Source organism: Pezoporus occidentalis, unplaced genomic scaffold (assembly GCF_034315485.1).
Source record: "Pezoporus occidentalis ecotype Australia unplaced genomic scaffold, CSIRO_AGI_Poc_V1 ctg178, whole genome shotgun sequence".
Taxonomy (NCBI): Eukaryota; Metazoa; Chordata; class Aves; order Psittaciformes; family Psittacidae; genus Pezoporus; species Pezoporus occidentalis.
The window spans coordinates 158314-178800 of NW_026913618.1; the positions used below are offsets into that span (position 1 = coordinate 158314).

The window sequence follows — 20487 nt, forward strand, 5'->3', positions numbered from 1 at the left end:
TTGCTTTATTTGCCTCAAAATTGTGATTCATAAAGATAGATTTTTATAATTAAGGTAGAAATGAGAAATAACCCCCTATATATAATTTAAAATGTTGAAATTATAGACACTATCTAACTTCTGCTTTAAATCACGGGAACAAACCGTTCCCCATTACCAGCCCTAATTAAATCCATTTTTCTGTGAGTCTTTGGCAAATTCCATTTAGTAAAGCTGTATTAAGCTCTCTTTTATTTCTTCTTGCTTTGCAGAATTCTCTATTTGAGATGAATAATACGTTGAATATGGTATGTGGGCTCTGTAGACTCGGAAAATACAACATGAACAAATACTCTGCTCTGGCAAAGTGGTGTAACAGTGCTACTGAGGATTTAGAAGCACCTCCTCTACCACAGAGGTAGGAGCACTACCACCATTCTGGCTTGAGGAGTTTGTATGTGGTGCAAGAATTGGCAAATGCTGTGCAGCAAAGAGGCTGTGGAAGGGTAGAGAAGGCTTGAAGAAGGGGCAGAGGGAAGCAAGCAGCGTGCTGTTCCCCTCCATACACATTTGAGTGTTGCACGCTGGAGGTCTGCCTGCTGTGCCCTGTGGTGTTGTCCTTGACCTTTTCTGAGGAATGAGCGGTTGCAGAGGGGTGGAGAGGATGAAACTTTCCAAGGATTGCTCTGCTTTCCTTCAGTATGTGCAGGCATGGAGATGTGCTTTCTGCCAGGCTGTGCTGACTTGCCTGTAGCATCTGTCTGAGTATTTGTGTCATTCCTGCCCAGCAGGGGCCATGCTCCTGCTGAACTCAGACCTGTTTCCGCACGTAGATCAAAATATGGCCTTGATCACAGGTCCTGTGCACAGACCGCTTTGTTAGGGTGATGCTCAGTACGCACCTGAATCAGCCTCTTACCTTGCAGTCCTTGTGTGTGAAGATTAACTTACTCCCAGTAACCTGCAGCAGTCCCGGAGCAGCAGGTCCCAGAGCAGCAGCTTACTCCTATCCTCAAGCGGCTCCATCAGTCGTTTACTGTAACGATTGGCTTCAGCCTTCGATTTCCTCTGGGGAGCATATTGGAAAGAGAGAGGCTGAGCTGTGAACATTAATAACAATGAGTAATAACAGTAGGAGTTCCACAAGCTTTTACAATCAAATGAATCAAAAATCAGGAGAGTTTCATTAATAAATACTTGCTGGGGTTAGTTGACAAGGGAGCTATTGCCAGAGGTGTGTGTATCAGTTAAAGGCACTTGTGTGATCCATTCTCAGACCTTTTGCTTACTTGGTAGGTCTCATACTGTCCTCCGTCATCTGCTGCGGAGGGGGCAGGGGTCAGAAGGAGCAGATGGCTTGGGCTGTGTTGCTTGATCGGTGTCTGCATTGGGTTTATGTGGCAAGGTTTTGGTAGTGGGGGTGTGTGAGGGTGGCTTCAGTGAGAAGATGCCAGAAGCTGCGCCTGTGTTGGACAGAACCAGTTCCAGGCAGCTCTGATACGGACCTGCCCTTTACAAAGCTGAGCCCATAGGGGATGGTGGTAGTGCCTCTGTGATAGCTTATTTAAGAAAGGGTAAAAACTGTGCAACAGCAGACAGGAGGGAGGAGTGAGAAAATGTGAGAGAAACGCTGCAGACACCAAGCTCAGTGAGGAAGGAGGGGAGGAAGTGCTCCAGGGGCTGCAGAAGATTCCTCCGCAGCCCATGGTGAGGCAGGCTCTGTCCCTGCAGCCCATGGAAGTCCATGGTGGAGCAGATACCCACCTGCGGTTTGGGGAGGATCCCACATGAGAACAGGGGGATGTGCCTGTGACTCCATGGAGAGCCCACACTGGAGCAGGCTTCTCACAGGACTGGGGACCCATGGAGAGGGGCCCACACTGGGATGGGTGTTTTGGCAAGACCACGCTGGAGCAGTCTGCTCCCGAGGGACCCCATGCTGGAAGAAGTGCTGCCCTATTGCAGAAGCTTGTGCAGGACTGTCTCCCATGGGAGGGGCTCCATGCAGGAGCAGGGGCTGAGTGTGAGAAAGAAGGAGCCACAGGGACAACATGTGGTGAACTGACCGCAACCCCCATTCCCCATCCCCCTGCACCGCTCAGGGGGAGAAGGTGGAGAGGTGATGGTGAAGTGAGCCCAGGAAGGGAAGGCTGGGGAAGGTGTTTTCAGATTTTTTGTTATTTCTCATTATCCTCTGCTGGTTTGACTGCAATAGATTCAGGTAATTTCCCCAGGCCAGATCTGTTTGCCTGTGATGGTAACTGCTGAGCCATGTCCCTGTGCTCATCCCCTGGCCCTGTCCTTATCTCCATCCAGAATCCTTTTGTTGTGTTTTCTCCACCTGTACCTGTTGGGAAGGGGGAGTAATGGAGTAGCTGGGTGGGCACCTGGTGGCCAGCCAAGGCCACCTCACCATGATGTCATGCTGCTGGAAGGCACGTGTCCTTCAGAGCAGGGAGGTGGGTGCTGCTTCCTCTTGACAGAGATCTCTGCTGGGTGCAACAGCTCCATGTGCCAGCTCTGCCTCATTGCCTTCGTCTGCTTGTGGGACCAGAGGAGCTTGTTACACTGCAGAGGCCGTGGTGCAGCCTGGGGTGACCGGCACTCCCTGAAAACACAGGTGGAGTCTTGACAGATGCAGTCCCCGTGTGTTGATAATGCAATGAGAGATCACTGGGGAAGGCCAGAGCTGTTACTGCAAGAACGCAGTCATGAAGCAGCCCTGGAATGTGTATTATCAGTTAAAAGTGACCAATGCAGATATGAATTATTTAATCTATTAGCATGGGGCTGCCATAATGAACTGTCAAATTCTTCATAAAGCCAATTCCTATTCAAATGACCTAAGATTAAAAGCAGGGTAGATTCTAAAATGATGGGAACTGAGAGGAGTGAGAGAATGCAGTATTGATCATCCACACCAGTCATGTCTGTCTCGATTTAGAAATATGAAAAACAGATTAATGAATTAATGATTCAGTCTCAAAAAAAGGCCCAGCAGGAGCAGGTCTATTTAAATCATGTGAGTGTAAAGGCCTCGGCACCATCGGGAGCAGAAGGAGGATGGGAATGAGCAAGGGGCTGTGTGCCAGTGGTACAAAACCCCAGCACGGGCAGAACAGGGAAGGATGGGCCAGATTTTAACTCTGTGACTCTGTGACGGGCATTGAAGGTCTGGGTTCTCCGGCACGCAGCAGAGGTAGGTAGCACAGAGGTAGGAGGAAGCAGCGGTATCCATTGGGTTGAGGCTCTTGTTTTCCAGCTCAGCCATTGACTCACCACAGATGCAGTGGGTTAACCCTGGCTGCTGGCAGGCACCCACCAAGCTGCTCTTGCTCCACCCTCTCAGGAAGAGTGGGGGAAAGCGAGGTGAAAAAGCTCCCATGTGAAGGTGAGGACAGGGGGATCACCCACACTTGCCATCACAGGCAAAAGAGATTCATTTACAGCGTTACAAAGTAAACTAGAACAGGATAGTGACAAACCAAACACCTTGCCCCTGCCCTCCCTTCCTCCCAGGCTCACTTCACTCCCAGCTCCTCTCCTTCCTCCCTCTGAGTGGTGCAGGAGGACAGGGAATGGGGGTTGTGCTCAGTTCTTTATGCTTTGTTCTGCTGTTCCTTCACCCTCATGCCCTTCCCTGCTCCAGCATGGGGTCCCTCCCATGCGAGACAGTCCTTTGGGAACACACTGCTCCAGCCTGGGTCCTCTATGGCCACGGTTCCTGCTCCAGTGTGGGCTCTCCATGGGGTCACAGCTTCAGGCACATCCACCTGCTCCAGCTTTTCCTTGCTCCAGCCTGAAGCCACATCCAGGAAGTCAGAAAGTGCATTGTGGGAGACTAAAATATGAAACCAAGGTGCCACGCAGCAACTCACACCCTGAGTTTGCCTTTTGAGACGGAGGCTGGTGACAGGAACTGGTAAAAGATGTAGAAACAAGGTTAAAGAAAGCTTTGATGGAGCTTTTGTTTCCAGAAATAACCGTTACCAGCATTTGTTAGCATTCAGTATAAATTGGCATGTCTGTCAATCAGCTCTCATTTATGGTTTCATAACGGTCTCAATGAGATCACGTAACTTGTGAAGGCAGGATTTACCTAGCAGGATTCTTGTCTCCATGTGGCCGGTTGCTCGCTGCTCTCGTTGGGACTGGTGCAGTCCTGCAGCTGCACCTCGGCGCTTCCATCGCGACTGCTGCAGCACCTCCCGGCTCATGCCATGGCAAGGCAGAACTGAGTTAATTGTGTCAGCAAAATGGGGTTTAAACCATTCCAGAGCATTCTGTCAGCCTGACAGGTGAAGGGAATGCTACAAAATGAATTTTGTTGACAAAATAATTTCAGGGTGTTGATAAAATGCATTTTGTCTTCAGATGAGAAATGCCAGACTGGCAAATGCTATTGTCCTTAGCAGGTTTTTTTTTAGCTGTCAGTCAGTTATTCCCTTTTTAAGCCAGCCACTGATAGTTCTTCATGTCTGACAAAGCTTCTGTAAAAGATGGCATAAAGCTCTGGAGGACAAAACGATTAAACTTTGATTTGGTGCTCTCACACTGAAAGCAGCTTCGTTCCTGTGAGGAACAAGATGGGTCGCTGCGCGGTGGGAACAGATGAGGTGTGTGGTGGGGCTTGACTGTGCCTGTGCAGGAGTGAGGGGGTTCCAGGCTGTCCGTCTGGAGATGTGCTGTCAGACGTGCTTCTGGTTTCTTACTGGGATCTTGGGTTCAACAGGCACCCCCTCCCCTTTTGTCCTGCAGCACAGAAAAGGAAGGAACACTCTTGTCCTATGTACAAACTGGACTCTACTGGGATTTTTGAGGAAGCTTGAACTCAAGGAGATAGTATTGCTTATAATGTAATGATGCTTCATTGACAGGTTGTAGTTATTTTCTTCTTTATCAATACTGGCATAACTGATTGCATTAAAGCATAAATGACCTTGTTGGAACAGCTACTCTTTGTAAGTGAGCGTGCCACTCGCACGAGTCCCTGGAATGACATTTAGCTCCTTAATATGTGGAACATCTGTTCTTTGTTTTTGAAATAGTCAGTGACTCTTCCTCACTGCCTTCACTTCCCAGGGCCAAAGGGAGCCAGCCATCCCTGGCATAACATTGAAACTTTTCCACTTTTGGCTGGATGGACTTCTGAAACCACTGACAAGAAAACAAGCCAGCAAAACTACAAATCATCTGAAATCCCAGTTACGATAATATGTGAGAGCTAACTAATGGCAGTTAATGGCACTGGCTAATAAATTCACAAAAGCACAGTTTCTCTCTTGGAATTAGAGTAGTGGGATGCTAGCAGCACCAAGTGTGCCTTCAGTCTTGCTCTTAAGGGAGGCTGTTGCTGTAGGCACAGTAGGGTTGAAACCCCTCCAACAAGCAGCCAACAGAGCTGGCTGCTGTGTGGTGGCTGTGCTCACTGCAGCAGCACTCAGGCTGCTCCAGCACTGCCTCGGGAGGGCCAGGGAAGGGATGAGCTTCCTGAGGCCCTGGGTGGTGCTGAGCTCTGGCTGTTTCCCTGCTGAAGAGCAGCTCCAGCACTGTCTGCCCGGGTACTTCCGTGACTTGTGCCAGGGACCCTGCCATGGCCAGAACACGCCTCAGGTGGCAGACGAGCCATGCTTGGCTCCTCAGGTGCAAATCGACCCCTCCAGCTTGGTTTTGGGCAGCAGGGAAACCCAGAATGGCCGTTCTCCGGGGCAGCTGGGGCAGCTGAATATTATTTGCTGACTGAACTTCAACAGAGCCGTGCTTTCCCCTTCCATGCTGTCTGTCTTCAGCAGGCAGATAGCAGCAGCCTGGCTCCTCTTGCTGGGGCATGGAGGACAAGGGGGATCAATGCTTACTAATCTGCCTTCAGTTCACATCTGCCTTTCAGGCTGCTTGGTCCCGTGGTGCAATCACAACAATGCTCGAATAACACCTTGGAACCAATCATTTTTATGGGAACACACATAGTATAAAAGGTCTGACTGTCTGTGCACACATATACCATCAGTGGCTATTACCCAATAAAGCTGTCAGATAGAGAAACATCACAGCAAGTCCTTGAACGGTATCTCCTCAAGTTTAAACAGAGCAAAAGCTCCTCGCAATTCATTTCTCATAAAAATAAAGAAAAGAGGATCAATATGGGCTGAATGAATGAATCAGGGTTGCTTCCTGTAGGCAAGGCGAGAAATAGGGCTTATGGCTGCAGGTGCTGGCTTTGAGAGGGCAGCCCCGGGCCATGCGAATCATCCTGACAGACGTGGCAAGAGCCACTGGCAAACACCAGTGCTGGCCGCATGAGTTGTTCTGGAGAAGAGCAGGAGCCCAGGGTCCTTCCCGAGAGCTGCCAGGCCAGGGCACAACCAGCCAGCCCTCTGCGTCCTCCACAGTGAGCACAGTGTTGGCACAATGACAGCCCTGGAATGATGAGCTGCTCTGCTGCACTGGTGTCCTCGTTGTCCCATTTTTTCAGCAGTTCCTGGCCCCAGAAGGAGTGGTAGAAAGTGCTTTTATTTCTCTGCAGCGGTTAGGAACACAGTGCCTCCTTCATGACATACTGTCTCTGCTTCTGAGGCTCCTGCACACTGAGCCTTTTATGTCCTCTCTTCACAGTGAGTCCCACAATGCTCCATTTAATGGGTGTTATTTAGGTTGAAAGGTAAGCAGCTTAAATGCTTTGCTTTCTAGCATCTGTGTCCTGTTAGAGCCATCTCTTACTTACTCTCAATTGCACATTTTGTTGCATGAACATGTTTAGATACAACAAGGGTTTTTCTCTCCTTCAAATATTTATAGTGATGACTTGTGATGTAATCAATGGGGTTTGCAGAATCTCACCCTGCACCATTGTGTCTTTAGTCTTCAGAATGGTGCTTGCTGCAATATTATAGCTCGGGCTGACAAGGTACAGCTGAGTTAAAACAAATTGCACATTATCTGCTTCCATCCTGTTGTTGAGATTGCGAAAGAGAGCAAAGGGAATTCTATCAGAGAAGCTCTTCTCTCTCCTCCAGGCAGAGGAGTAGCAGCTACTGAGGCAGACCCAGAGCAGCTCTGACAGAAGCTGTGCTGAGATGGGGCTCCTATTCCCTCATGCCAGCTCTGCACCAGGTTTCCAGGTCCTTGTGCATCTCTCCTCTGCGCTAGATCCTGAGCACATCTTTCCCAGCCCCTCTTCAATCTTTGCTCAGTCAGCTCCTGGAAGATCTCCAGAATTCAGCGCATTGTTGTAGGCCATGCAGGAGGATGGTGGGAGCTCTCCTGCACTGCACCCCTGGAGGTGCAGCAATAGCTTGCACCCACTGTTGCCTGATCTCCTTGTCTCCTTCACCCAAGAACCTGTGCAAAGAGGAACACTTTCAGGGAGTTGGGATCTCAAGACAGAATGCCTTATTGTCAACAGAGATTAAGCAGTGTTTTACAGTATATATATGGTGGGTCACCCCCTGTTCCTGTGTCGGGGAACCCAGCTAACGGCCCAGGGAGCAGGGGTCCATGGCAGTGGAACAGGGCACGCGTGTCTCTCACGGCCTCTTTCAGATGCACACAGAACCTGGGGTGTCCTTGCTGATGCTGGCCGTGTCCCGCACCTGCAGCTCTGCCCCAGCCCAGTAAGGATGCTGTTATTAAGTGTAGGGCTTGACACTGCCAGGCAGGACCAAAACAGGACTGAAATTACAAGTGCAGCAGCAAGGCTGATGTGGTTCTCTGTTAGGTGGCTCCGCTGTATATCCCATTCCATAGGGCTCTGAGGAGGCACTGCAGATTGCCTGCCCCATCCCATTCAAAGGAGCCCTGTCTGCTTTGAAAGCCTGTTTTTTTTTTTTCCCAGAATATCAAGGGTTTGGTTTCTTTGGACCTGCCTGCAAAGCCAGGAGGTCTTTGTGTGCATTTCACAGGGCTCTGTCCCAGCAAACAGGCTCCTTTGGTTTTCAAGCTAGTCAGGCCCAGGACTTGCTCTGTGTTCTCTCCCTTTGTATCACTGTTGTGTTGCAGCAAGGTGCTGGAGGGGGGAGATGAAAGGAAGCTTGGAAGTGTGTTTCTGTGAAAGTGTGGATTTATTTTTAGATCTCTTGAATTATTTACTTTGTCTACCTTTTTTTAATGACAGTTTATGACTTGTTCCCTTTCCCAAGGTAGCGCTTGGCATGAAGGGGATTAATTACATGAAGAGTAAATGCATCTGATGTTAATTTTCAAGTGAAGTTTCAGCTTTGCTGAAATTTCAGAAAGTAATGGTTTACAAATTAAACTGATTTGTGTGCTTGCTTTGTAAAGCAGGAGCAGAAAACAAACCAGATGAGGGAACTTGTCTTTGAGGATGTACTCCCTCAGCTCGCAGATATGGCTGTGAGAGACCGGAGTGGCAGCCCAGCAGCTGCGTGTGGAGTGACAGACTCAGCAGCTCACCAGCGCCCTGGCAGGGACTGGTGTCAGTGGCAAGTTGCTGGACTGTGGCATGAGCTGCTGCTTTGAACCTACAGGGTGATTAAACTAGCTGCTCCTGTCTGTGAGAGCGCATGGCCTGTGCACTGCCAGAACAACCTCCTTCTGCTTCAGAGCACTTGAGGAACTGATACCATCAGAGCTGAACTGAAAAGGATCCTGCTCTGTCTGTGCCCGTGAGTGGCTGGAGGACAGGCGAGGCTGTGCTTCCCAGGAAAATCAAGCTACCACCAGCATCCATGGATAGACTGGTCCCCTCTGTTGTTCCATCCAAGGGCACAGTGAGCATTTCAGGTCCTCCCCTCCAGAAGGTTGGAATGATCTCACATCAGCTTGGGAGCACGGTGCTGTGAGTGTGCAGTCGGTTGGAGCACGGTGCTGGCTGGCTGGGGTGCAGGAGATGCTGCTCTCCAGCACGGGAGCAGTGGCCTAGCAGCTGCTTGCCAGCCCTCAGTAACTTGGCCCCACAGGCAGCTAACACGAGGAGGGTCATAGTTTAACTCTCCACCCGTCAAATCCAGTTTCCGTCCCTGGAATGACAACTTGTATGTGGTGCTTTGGAAGAGAGCAGTTCCTTCCAGCCTCCAGTGCTGCTTACAGGTGGTGGTGCCCTGTGCAGCTTGGCAGAGAGCAGATCTGTTTTAAATGTGGTCTTTGGTTTTCATGTGCTGTAGTATTTACTGTCTGAGTTCTTGGGTCTCAGATTTCCAGCTTCTGTGTTTAAATCTAATGGAGCTGACCCCGGGAGCAGAGCGAGAATCCCTGCTGGGGTGAAACTGCTGCCGGTGAGGCACTGAGCTGAGCTGGGCACGTTGCAGTATGATCCATGTCTCATCTGCATCATTTCATCTGCTTTTAACAAGCAGACCATAGTGTAGGGTGTCTGAGCGAATTCGTTGTTCTGGGTCTTGTTCTGAGGAGCAGTGACCACTGGGTGCCCCATTATCTTTTCGCTCATGCGTGTATGAAACAAAGTTATCTTGTGTTTCCTGTAGTTTATGGCCCATATCAGATACTGGAATGTAAAATGAGTTTATGACTTAGAAGTAGAAAAGGTTAATTCTAAATAATAATAAAAAGTTAAAATGCAGAATAGAAATGTTGCTTTAGTTTCTCTGGGTTCTACATCATTTTGGCTCCTTCCCTCAAGGCTTTAGTAGAACTCAATGAGAAAATTGCATTCAAATCCTGTGGGCTGCTCTCCCGTGGCTGAGCTGTAGCTGGGGTAGATGCACAAAGTAGTTTTATAGAAGCTGTTTGGATGGCTGCCTGCTGGGGGAAGCGCTCAGTGCCTGGGCTCTGCTGTCTCTTGAACAGGACAGAGATGGGACAACAGCAGGCTTGTGGTATGAAGGGAGGACACAGCTGTGTGCTCCTGAGGCTGCAGTGCTGCACTGATGGTCCCAGGGGACCTGAGTGCACAGTGGCCTCTGCGTGCAGTTCGTGCCCCTGGGATGCTTGTTGAGAGCTGCAGGGAGGGAGCTCATCAGACGGCTTCTTGCTCAGAGTGTGATTCTTGTTTTGTATGGGTTGTTGGCTTGCTGATGGCAATCTACCCTCCTGGGACTGCTCAGCATTCAGTGCAGTGGTCTGAGTCCTCACAGATGGAAGGAGTACCGGTGAGATTTTACCAGTGAGATTTTTACCGGTGAGATTTTACCCCAGACTGATGGGCACTGCTCCTGCCCCACTCCTTGGCCTTGCCTGGGGTGTTTGCTGCTCTCCAAAACCTGCCTTGAGCACAAGCACAACCAGGCTGTGGCTTTGCCTGTTCCACACAGGTCAGGGCACCATGGAAGGATCCTCATGTGCACAGGCAAGATGCTCTGCCTCGCCCCGCTGTGAATGCTGTGTGGCACACGGCTGGGAAAGGGTCTCAGCTCCTGGGCTTTGGGAACAGAGAGGTTAAAATCATGAAGTAACTGTGGGTCTCTGCCCATGAAGGGCCCTTGGGAAGGGCTCTGCAGTGAGACGGACCAGCAGGGCTCTGCACAAGCACTGCACAGGGTGTCCTGCAGGGCTCAGTGCTCTGCAGCGCTTGACTGATGCACTTGGGGCTGTGAGCATGCCAAGGGCCTGGGCAGTTACTCAGTGCTGACATTCCAGACATGACTAAGCCATTTTGATGAAAGAGATGGAATCTGACAGTTTTACTATTCAGTTGTTTCTTATAGATTTCAAATAAAAATAAATTGGCTTATTTTGAAAGAACAAACTGGAAAAGCTTTTGCGAGCAGGAGTGGTCTCTGAAGCGTGGCAGGCAGCCTTGTGCTCGCAGCCAGCTAAGAAGCTTCTCGAGGCCCAGTGCGGAGGGGACTGGACTGAAAAGCAAAGGCCTCTGCTCAGCTTTAGCGTTGCCTTGAGGCACCTGGGGAAAGAAATGCGCAGGAGGAAGGGGAGGAGGTTTTGGAGTCTGAGTACCCCTAGAAAGCAGGCTCGTCCCCAGCACCATCACAGCAGCAGTGCAGCCAGTGCTGCCCAGCCCAGCAGCGGGTGCTTCCTGCAGCAGCAGCAATGAGACCCTGTGTGGGGCTGGCAGTGTCTCAGTGCCTTTGTTCAAGCGGCTGGCTAGAGCATGTGGTGGTTCTCCTCAGGCTCTTTGCACCTTTTGGCTTTGCTCCTAAGGACTGGTGTGTGCTGGGCTATCTGTTTATCAGCTGGAGTTGGCTAATGAAGGTATAAGTATTCTGGATTCTTTGAAAGACTTTGTTTGCAAAGACCTGGGATACATGAGCAAATAGCTGTAGGCAAAATGCCTTTCATCGTTCAAGATAAAGAACATCACAAAGCCTTGGAGATATCACTTCATTCAGGAATTAAATAGCAAGAGTCATCTGGTGTCAAATAAGTTTCATTTAATAGGTCACTCACTTAAATAAAGTTTCTGTGGAAATCAATATCACTTTCTCCTGCAACTGACAGCTCCAGACATTGAAAATGGCGTTTTCCACATCAGGTTTATTTAATTTTAGGAGGAAGAATCCCTCCCACACCTTCTGCTTGGTCTGGGCAGCGCTGGCACAAGGTTAACAGTCTGCCAAGGTGGAAACCTGCCCTGCCCTTACCCATGGTGATGATGAGAGGTCACTGTAGCACAGGCTCGCCAGGCCCATGTTCAGTCAAGGTGCCACTGTCGCATTGGGCTGTATCCGAGGTGTGTCCACAGCTCACTGAAGGAAATGGGGGCGAGTCATTGTGTAATCTCTCACAGATGAGTCTGGCAGGGCAAGATGCCTCGTCATACGTCTTAGCGGAACCCGACCTTCTGTAGAGGCAGATCTGTGGCTGTGGAGACTGGAGATTGCAACAGGGATGCTTCTGTGTCCAGGGGAGGTGAATCTTGCAGTTTCAGCCTCCCTCAAGAAAATGGGACACCTTTGTTCCATGATTTTGATTTCAGTCCATAGTTTCCCAGTGGGAAGGGAGGAGATGCTGGCAGTTTTCTGTGCCATCTCCCAAGAGAACTGTGTGTAGGAAATGAGAGCTGTTATTATTCCTACTATAGTGAAATAATTGTTTCTGAACACTTGCTGTTTCCTCCACTCGCTTTTCAGTCTTAAGCAATTTCTGAGGTTGACACACCATCTCCAGTCACATTTGTCTTGTTGTGTGCCATGACTGATGCAATTACAGCTGACACTCTCACTGCTTTTTGCACAAATGCCTTCAATTGCAGGCTAGCAGATGACCCCTGAAACGAGCAGCAGGAGACATCAATGCCCTAAACTCCCTCCACAGGAAAGAGTTGCTGGCTCTCAGGGTAATGTGGGGCCAGTGTGGGGGCTTTAAATCAAAGGCCTTTCTGCCGGTGGTGTGCAGGGAGCAGTGTTATCACTCCACTCTTGCAGAGCCTGCATGTGGGCTTTCCCTGCCGGCTCTTTTGGCCATGATACCATCTGCAGCTGATGCGGGTGACTGCGCTGGAGCAGCCATCAGCTGAGCACGAGGCGTGTTGCTGCCTCTGCCCTGACACAAGCGGAGGTAGCAGGGTTGGGTCTGGCCCTGTTTGACACCAGGCTCTGGGAGGGGAAGAGCAGCAGAGGTGCTGGGGCTCCCGTGCTGGCACAAGGGACCTTCACTCGGCCTGACAGGGAGAGCTGGTGTGGAAATTGCATCTCCTTGGAGCGTACCGCTCCGGAGGTGAATGTCCGTGGGCAGCAGAGGCCAGCTCTGGTGCAGGGGACAGCTGCTGGGTCCTGGGCCATCTCCTGCTGTACATGGGAGAAGCTCCTTGGTCTGCAGGAGGGACAGGAGTGGCTGTGCCCGGTCTCATTGCCCTGAGGGTGCAGGAAGGCACTTTCAGGATGTGGTTGGAGCAACTGGTAGCAGCAGCTAACCCAGAGCTGGCGGTTCCCCACTCCCCACCTGCCAGGCAGGATTAGGTGCTATGTAAAACCGGCCAGGCTTTTAACGACCTCTTTCAGACACAAACTGACCATCTAACTTTGCACGACTCACTGAGATTCCATTTTACTCAAGGAAATAAAAATAATAGTTTAAACCATTTCAAATATAGCTGTAAATCCCTAACAACATTAACCTTTTCCAAAGCATTAAACTGATCCCCGCTGGATTCTCAGAATTACTATTAGGAGGAAGCATGAGATACTCTCTCCAGAACTTCATGTTCCTAAAGTAAGTAACAAGCCACACCAAGTGTGGGTTTTATTAGCTCTCTGAGTGGTGCCTTCCCGTCTCCTCGCCCTATCCTGAGTCCTCAAACATTAGCACTTGCTGCACTAGGAAGGCAAAAGTCCATGCAGAGGATGAGGGATGTGAGGAGGGGGAGCAGGTGAAGTCTGGGCTCAAGGAGGGAGCAGGGAGCATGGGAATGGAGGGACTCGCACAGCACAGAGGTCTCTGGAGAGACTCTCTGAGGCTCTGCTGTCAGGAGCACAGGGTTACAGCTCCAGCATCAGGCTCCTCAGTCCTGAGTAAGAGAAGAAAGCCGGATGCTCTCACTGTGTACTCGTGGCAAGCAGAGAATGGATGTTTTATAGAATTAATTCTAATAGCATGAGATGCTTTCACCAGTGTCCATGACTCATTCAAAGGGCCAGTGAAAGACTGGCACTAGCCCATATTCCAGGGAAATGCTGCCAGGTGACTCATGCTGGCTGGACAGAGCTCTGACCCTTGTCTGCAGGACCTCAGTTCTCTCCATTAGTTATGTTGCCGTGGGCAAATCCCATGAGATGTAGATGAACCTGAGATACAGTTTCTATGGAGTTTGGCTCTTCCTTAGCAGAAGAAAGTGTACTGATGCAGGTTAGCAAATGTCTGACAGGTCTCGTTTGGTCACTCATAGGTGACCCTCCGTTTTCAATATGATTACACTGGAGGGAACAGGCAGGGTTTGCTGCAGCAAATTCCTTCAGCTGCCCAAAGCCAAGTCTAGGGCTTGATGCTTAACATGCTGCTGCAGTACAGACACATCCTTTAAGCATCAGGAAAGAGATGTGGATCAGGGCTTTTTTTCCTCAAAAAATGACATTTTGAAGTAGGTTAAATCTACCACTTTTCCACATTTTCTCAGCAAGAGATTTTGTCTGGCTGGTGTATGTGCTCTCCATGGAAAATTATTTATGAACTCTTCTGTCCCCCATCTACTTTTGTTGACGTAACAACAGGAGATCCGGGGAATGACCAAGGCTTGGTTTATAGTCTCACTTCAGTTGCAGTGCCAAGTTACTCAGCGCTTCGTTTTGTTAGTGCCTGAACCAAATGGCAGTTTCTCTCGGCAGTGTCCTTCAGACAATACCTATCTACCATTTTACCAGCAGGGCGTGTGCCTGGTGCTCCAATCCCAAAAGAAATCTGTTTCAGTTCAGAGATGCTCATTCTTTGTTCTCCCTCCTTTTGCCATTCTCATGAAGACAAACTTTTTTAGGGGGCGTGGGGAGAAATAGAAGATTTCTGTTGAAAGACTGTGGAAAAACCTTGTCTGCTTCAGCTACCACATCCTGTTCAACTCTGAATAACAGGCCAGGTCACTGTAGAGCAGGGTCATCAGGATTTGTGATCATGTATATGAATATATATGAAAGCATATTCTTTGTTGGAGTCCCGTCCAAATATTTGGCCTAAGCTTCTGCAGTCCTAGTGGGAGGTGTAAGATATGACCGTGTTGTTACTGTCCTTGCTGGGCAGATGCAAAGCTGTAATTCAGCCTCTTGCTCACAGCCGGCCATCTCTGCTGGCACTTGTATCATTGTAATGCATGCTTTACTGCTTGTCAATTTTTTAACCTTTCTGGCACATCATCCCCTAGGGCAACCTTAATAATACAGCTGATAATTATCCTCCACATGAATAAAGTTACCGCCAGGGTCCTGTATAAATCACATAGCAAGATGACAGATTCCACTGTCTGGTCATCACGAAGTAGGAAGAGGCACAGATTGTGACAGCTTAATGGGGAAGGTAATAAAGCCAACAGTAAAGTCATTTATAATATAAGCAATGATTCTCAGGCCCTTCTATTTGTTTTCATGCTAATAGAAGATAAATGTCAGATTAGGAACAAGATCTGAAATTTCCATTAAAAATATTTGGAAAATGTCATTAAATATCAGCAATTCACGGCTCCAGAAGTGGCAGCGTGGGCCTTACTGGGGATAGCAGGATGTGCTTTGCTGTTTCCTGGGGAGCTGTGAGGAGTAAAGTTTCTACAGTGCTGAGAGCACCAGGACCCTGTGCTGTCCCTGCAGGCAGCAACTACCCCTCAATTCTGGAAGGAGGAAGATGCTGTGTGGTGCCTCAACAAGAGAAAGCTCCTGGGCACTAGGGGGGTGTGGGACAGATCCCTGTCAGGGATCCCGAGTCGCGTACCTCCATTGTGTGTGTGTGTGTGTGTGTGTGTGTGTGTGTGTGTGTGTGTGTGTGTGTGTGTGTGTGTGTGTGTGTGTGTGTGTGTGTGTGTGTGTGTGTGTGTGTGTGTGTGTGTGTGTGTGTGTGTGTGTGTGTGTGTGTGTGTGTGTGTGTGTGTGTGTGTGTGTGTGTGTGTGTGTGTGTGTGTGTGTGTGTGTGTGTGTGTGTGTGACTGGGTGGCAGGCTGCGGGGTTCCCAGGGAGCACAGCCTGACATTGTAAGTAAAAAGAGAAAGGCTTCAGGGCAGGTGTGGAAAAGCCCTGCAGCAGTACCAGGGTGGTGAGAAAGGGGAGTGTGCATTATAGGGTATGTGGCGGTGTAAGACACACTAGAAATACATGGAGGCCTGGTGTTTGCACCCTGCAGCTCCAGGGGGTGCTGGGGTGCCCGAGCACTGGATGGGGTGTGCTGGGGAGCTGGAGCAGGCCAGGGCTGTCATGGTGCTCCCCAACAGAGAAGCTCGGGAGCTGCCTGAGCATCCCCCCTGTGTCCCAGCTGCCAGCCAGGCCAGCGCTGCTGCGGCTGGAAAAGCAGGAATGGCTCTTCCCAGCAAACAGCCCGGCCCGGGCTGTCCTGGCGCTGGGTGGTCCCTTCAGCACAGGGATTAACCTGAGGATGCCTCTGTGATGCGGGGCTGGGGAAGGGAGGGTGATGGAAATCGTATTTGTGTCTGTGCTTGACATTGGTGGGGCTTTCTCTCACTTGCATTGCTCCTAAACAAGCACTTTGAGGTCTGAGCCCTGGTGCCTGTAAGCTAGCGAGTGCCTTATTGATCAAGTCTTGCCGTTTGATCCCTGAGCTGCCGGAGTTGCACAGAAGGGGTAAAATTGCTCCTTATACTTTAAACAATCAGGATGGTTTTGGTGCGTGTAGACCAGTATGATAAATACAGAGGCACAGCTGGGATGAGAATAGCAAAAAGCAGAGGGATAATTAACAGCCGCAACAGCACAAGCCAGTTCCCCAGCCCAGGCCTGGGAGGAACTGATCCATTCATCATGCTGCTCTCTGGGCTGATGCTGCAGCTCTGGGGTGTGAGGCATTGAATTACGGTCTCTAGAAAATATTGTTTAGGGAATGCTGAGGAAAGCTGGTAAACAACGTGCGGGAAGGTGACAGATCTGTTTGCAGCTTCATGTGGTGCTTTCCCGATCGAGAGCGCCATGCGGGGCTCCCCCACTGCCCGGCTGCGGGGAGCAGCAGCAGGCTGGCTGCCACGGGAGGCCACAGAGCAGCCAGGGGCCTTGCTTCCTTCTGGTGACCGTTCTCTTTAAAAGATTATTTTATTACGGAGCGCAGCACTAACAATGGCTGATGAATCTCAGGCTTAATGGAGCACCATCTGTGGTTCAGCTGCTGTAGAAAACAACACAGAGAGAGCTCTGAACACTGGCACTGGACACGATCTATCCCAGACACCCCTTCTGGGCTCTCCTGTACTTGGGGTGGTGTCAAGGAAGATGTCACAGGGGCTCTGAGCTGCTGTCACATGGACTGGGTACCACTGGCAGCCTCCCCTGGGCTTGCACCACAGCCACATGAAGCCTGGAATGGTGGAGGTGGCAGGATCTACTCTGAAAGAGGCTTTCCTTTCTATCCCCCTTCACAGGGAGTCATTGAGAAGACTTTGATGTAGGATGACACTTCACTCCTACAAACCTGCCAGCGAGTCATGGCTGACTCCCTGAGTGAAGCGTGGGATTAAAGTTTATTCCATCCTTGCTCATGTGCCACCTCCGAGAGGGATGTTTGGTAACTGGTACAGCACTAGAACACTGCTCCAGAAACCGTGAGTGCATGGGGGTCCCTGAGCCGGAGAGCTCTGAGCCACTCCCAGCAGGCATGACAGCATGTGTCTTTCCAGTGCCATGGTGATGAATATCTGTGAAGTCCAGGTTATGGACTCTGAGGCTGGAAGGACACAGCAATTGCCTAGTCTGGTGTCTTGCATAGGCTTGGTGATGGGTCTTCCTGCAAGAACTGGAGAGCTCAACAGCCAAAGGGAAAAAATTGCCCAGTGCTGGAATGGTCCCTGACTTCCTGGGGAAGCTCTTCCCATGATGAACTGTCCCTGCTACTGAGCTGTTCCTTTCAGACTCTTGTCCTCATGCACACCAGGACTGCCCAGGCACTGCATGGGAAACGGGGTATGCTTGCACAGGCAGTCATCGAGCTACAGGGTGGACAGGGATAAGGATGCTTGTTTCACAGTCTGTCTCATGTCAGGAGCCCCAACAGGGAGCTGTGGTTCTCAGGGAAGTAGAGTGCACCAGGGCTTCACTGCTTCGCAGTGGCTTTGCCCTACGGTGCAATCTCAGTGTAAATTTTTACCCTGTCCCTGCACCTTGAAGAACAGAAAATACAGCAGTGGAGAAGGACAGCTGAAGGAAGAGCAAATGCATTTTGCAACTCCATTCCTGGTGCACTTCCATGTGAGAGAAAGGGATGAGATGTCACAGATGTGGTGGGAAGTGAGGTGTTAGACAGGAGGGCACATTGTGGAGAAGCTGGCAAGAGCTATTTGGGTTTATTTTAAGACCTGCCACTCTCTTGCTGAATTTCTTTGTCTTCCTGGGGAAGCACCTGGGGAGGTTCTGAAAACTCAGATGAAATTTCTGGTACACATTGACTTGTGCTTCCTCAGTGCTCTGGTGAGGCCGTGTAGGAGGTTGTGCCCAGGGCACACATCACCAGAGGAGTGGATCCTGCTGGTGCTGGGCTTGGGTGCCAGATGCGCATGTGATGTGTGTTGCCATGTTTGTGCCTCTGGCTTTGCCTCGGCTGGTGCCCAGGGCTGTGCTGAGCCTCCTCCCCATGTTCAGACAGGCCAGGGCTCAACAGGGAGAATGGATGCGTCCCACATCCTGATGCACATGTGTAGCATGAGCAGAGGGCAGCCAGAGCCGTTTCAGAGGCGCTGCACAGGGCATCTGCTTCCCCTCCAGCATGGGGCTGGCTTTTATGGGCTGTGTTCCTGCTCCAGAGCAGTATTGTGGTTACAGGGCAAACATAAAGTCACAGAATCACTGTTAAAACCTGAAGTAAAGAGTTTGGCTCATAAAAAATGTGTCACCCAAACAAAGAGAAGAAGAGTTATGACTTTCCGTTCTCCCTTCCTGGAGCCAAGGGGAGAGTATGCCACTACAGCACATGCCTGAGGAGCTGACAGTGGCCAAAGTGGAGCATTTCACCGCTCCTGGAGAGGTCCTTCAGAGTTATTACTCATAAGTTTCTATTTAATATACTGATTAGGGCCAAGACTCGTAGGCAGCCACTGACTGTGCATGTGAATTGACTTAAGCATTACTATGTACGACCATTGTCAGCTCTGCTGCCCAGGAAGATTGATACACAGAATGAATCTTCTCAAGCTGTTTCTGAAAAGATTCACGACTCTGCAGTGAAAGTGGCTTCCAATGGGAACCTCTGTGTACTGATGTCAGCATATATTTTATTCCTCTTGACTACAAGGGCTGGTTAGGTTACGAGCCTCCCACTGAAATGAACTGCATACAATTGCCAGGTAATTGGTTCTTTTCCTTGTAGGCTGATGAAGTTATGATTCACCCCTGCCTCCCCCAGGAGTAGCAGTCACAGCACCATGGGTGGTTTATCTCTCATCCAGCTGCACTTGCTTGCTTCCCTTTCCTCCTGGCGTGGCAGAAGGGAAGCCCCAAGAGTAGAGGGCAGGGGGCTGGAGCTGAGCATGGCTTGAACCCTGGGCTTGCTGCGTGAGTGGGCACTGGCACTGCAGGACTACACAGCTCCACAGGCTGGTCCAGGTGGGCTGGGGAGCAGTGATGCTGAACGTGGGCTGCTCTGGGCAGGGGTTCATGGCAGCTGCGGCCCTGTTGTGCCCAGCTCTCCTGCCTGTGTCCCTGGGACCATGGAGGAGATTTGTGCTGTGGCATGTCACAGTTTCTGCTCATGGTGGTGCTGCTCAGGGCATCGGATCCGTTCGGATCTGATGCTGATTGTATCCAGCTGTGGCAAAGGCTCGGGAGGCCTTTGGAAACAGCGTGTCTCTTCGCCCCTCTCTCACATCCCTGTCTGATTTGGTCTGACACACAGAGAGCACAGAATGCCTGTCCTCCTCCTTTGGCCTTGTCCTTCCTCAGACATTGACCCTCACCCCAACACAGCTCCTCTCCTCTGCTAGACATGCTTCATTCTGCAAACATATGGCTCTCCTCTGTGCTGGCATTTTACAGTGGGACTGAGCAGTGCTGCTGCTTGGAGGCACCCTGCTTCTTACTCTGCCACTCCTTGCAGGCTTGTAAAGCACCTTCACCCTGCGTGAGTGGAGTCTGGAGTGAAGTGGGGCAGGGTGGTGGGAAGACCATGCTTGACCTCTTAGGTCGTGCTCTAGGGAAAAGCCTTTCTCTAAAACCTATTTACTTCTATTGTGTCCTGAGTGCTTTTCCTGCTGTGGGGATATCATTTGAATTGCAAGACACGTACCCTGCTTCACTGGATGTGTATCCATCTCCTGGAGTGTCAGTCAGAGGTGGTGCGTGGTGAGGATCACCCCAACAAAACCAGTGCATCCAGCAATGGGTAAATATGTGCAGCAGAGACTTTAGGCAGGAGTTTGTATGCAGTTCTCCTCATAGCAGTGGCAGCTGAGAACAACGTGCGGTGGAGTGTTACCCACCACTGACAAATGTAGAGCAAGGCACACTGGAATGAGCTCTCTGAATTATTCATATATCTTGCAGGTTCTGAATCAAGTGCAGCATTGTTGCAAGCAAGCCAAGGAAACTGTTCTGTGTGTACCAGGAGTCAAAATACAAACCATTACCTAAGAATTCACAGGAAATGTGATAAGAAACAATACTGGGTGCATCACATCTTCATGCAAATGGCTGGCTCCTCGGCTCTTGCTTTGCATACTGGGTAGTTGATCATTTCCCTTTCCAAAAGGCACTGCAGGTAGAGTGAAGAGGGAGAGATGCACATCAAATCTGTGCAAGATAAATGCATTTTGGCTGACTTGGGCAGGGACAAGTATGAAAGGGGACATGAGAGAAGAAACAAGCATCTCTGTTCAGAGAATATGATGTCCTAGCAGCACAATACCACCCGATACAGATGGTCTATTTAGCAGGTTTTCCCTAGATATGCTGTCCAAAGAGAAATTGGCCTCTGAAATGCATGAGTTAGTTCTAAGCAATGAAATCTGCTCTAGGAACA

At 50.1% G+C, this 20487-nt stretch overlaps 1 long non-coding RNA gene across 1 annotated transcript in view; it reads left to right on the forward strand.

Moving 5' to 3' along the window:
- LOC134161674 (uncharacterized) overlaps positions 1–20487 on the forward strand; it is a 66398-nt gene that overhangs the window by 24367 nt on the left and 21544 nt on the right. The window contains exon 3 of the long non-coding RNA XR_009964067.1: positions 252–397. This is a non-coding gene — a long non-coding RNA (uncharacterized LOC134161674). The remainder of the gene's footprint in view (positions 1–251; positions 398–20487) is intronic.